The 1,810-nt window shown below is 29.4% G+C and overlaps 1 long non-coding RNA gene across 1 annotated transcript in view; it reads right to left on the bottom strand.

Moving 5' to 3' along the window:
* Nucleotides 1-386: 386 nt before the first annotated feature.
* LOC111716872 (uncharacterized) overlaps nt 387-1,810 on the bottom strand; it is an 8,582-nt gene continuing 7,158 nt past the window's right edge. The window contains exons 2-3 of the long non-coding RNA XR_002768620.1: nt 1,188-1,252; nt 387-422 (exon numbers count right to left, since the gene is read on the bottom strand). This is a non-coding gene — a long non-coding RNA (uncharacterized LOC111716872). The remainder of the gene's footprint in view (nt 423-1,187; nt 1,253-1,810) is intronic.

The following is a 1,810-nucleotide window of genomic DNA, read 5'->3' as shown; positions in this document are numbered from 1 at the left end:
CATAACATTCGTATCCATCCTTAACATTTTTTGTATCCAGATGAGATAAACAATCAAACCCAACCTATATCAAATTCTAACATTCGTATCCATCCTCAACATTTGTATTCAGATGAGATAAACAATCAAACCAAACATATATCAAATTCATTTTTAAAGAGAAAGATGGGATATTTTTGAAGAGAAGGATGGGACGGATTTAAAAGAAGGATGGGACAGATTTGAAGAGAAGGATGGACCAGATTTAAAGAGAAGAATAGGTGGTATTAAAAGAGAATGATTGAACGGATTTAAAGAGATTGAAAGGTAAGAAAATTTTGGTTGGGGAACTCAATACATTTAATCTACTTTACCTTTAATTTAGTTTCTTCCTTCTGAACTGATTTGCTTCTTGAAAGTAACTCATGCTTCATGATCAGTTCCTGTACTTAAAAAAGTTAAGCTTTTCAAAGTTATAATAATAAAAATAACAAGGAAGAAAGGAAGCATTTATAACCTTTTATCAGCCAAATTTAGCAATCAATTTTTTAATTATCAGTGAAAAATGTAATATATTTCAATGCCATTTGAAAGCTACCTAAAACGATATGCAATAAAAAACATCCTCAAATTTAGTCTAAACCCAATTTTCGCTGCATTAGTCTAGTTCAGAAATAATTCTTTGAAAATCTTAATGCATCATTCATTATAAAGCAATTGAGTCTTTATCACAAACTATGATTTTCTAATCCTTATATCTTTATAATCCAATGCTGTAGACCTTAAATATTTCAAATAAAAAATTCTGTTAGATGAAAAAATCTAAGTTTGGACATAATTATGAATTCTGTTTGATAAAATATCAAAGGTGGCAAAAATATAGGTATTAGAAAATCAGAGTTTGTTACAAAGACTCAATTCTATTGTTGATTAATAAGGAATGATATACATATCACAATAGACTTTTACATACATCCGTCACAGAATTTAATTCAAAAAAAGAGAATGTTTTTCCATGCAATAAATGATTTTCATTTAAGATATTAACTTTTATAGAAAAAAAAACGTAGCTATAAAATTGGCATAATTAAGAGGTTTCAAACTATTTGATCCCGACTTTTAATTATTGACAGGTTGTTGTGAAAAAAGAAAGAAGTGATTTTTGATTAATAATAGAAAGTGATGGAAATTATTGGTTATAGTCATACCTAGGATATCTTGGTTCAGCTCGGGAATAAGTGTCCTGCTGGATATTAGGGTTCTGCTCAGATATCTAGAAAAAAGAAAAATTTGCAATCATTTATTTGAACTGCCAGTCATTTTAATTCAGGAAAATGTTTATTTTCTTGTTTACACTTTGTGTTGTACTGCGAACTAATATAAAAAATTAATACATAAAAATTCTTTGTTCAGGTTTTATTTAAACATAAAAATTGTGCTGCACTATCTTATCTAATTTTTCTATAATGTTTCATTAATTAATTTAAAAGTATCAAAACGGATGTATAAACTTGTTCAATTACCAATATTTTCCAAATCTACACAAATATTTAACTTCAGGAATATCAGGAGGAAGATCTGAAAGCCCCCCGTTTAAATACTTAAACCTTAACCAGGATTACTACAATTAACATTAACCAGGATTACTCCAACAATACTAGAACTTGAACCAGGATTGTTCAGACTGTACTTGAACCTGAACCAGGATGTTCATACTGTACGTGAACCTGAACCACAATTACTCCGACAATACTTAACCGTCAATGTACGAAGCGGTCGATATCGACCGCTCACTTAAGTCACCCATTACCCCCTTATCGGTTTACAAATT

Source organism: Eurytemora carolleeae, unplaced genomic scaffold (assembly GCF_000591075.1).
Source record: "Eurytemora carolleeae unplaced genomic scaffold, Eaff_2.0 scaffold2250, whole genome shotgun sequence".
Taxonomy (NCBI): Eukaryota; Metazoa; Arthropoda; class Copepoda; order Calanoida; family Temoridae; genus Eurytemora; species Eurytemora carolleeae.
The sequence above is the reverse complement of the archived record's forward strand: the minus strand, read 5'-3'. Positions and strand labels throughout refer to the sequence as shown.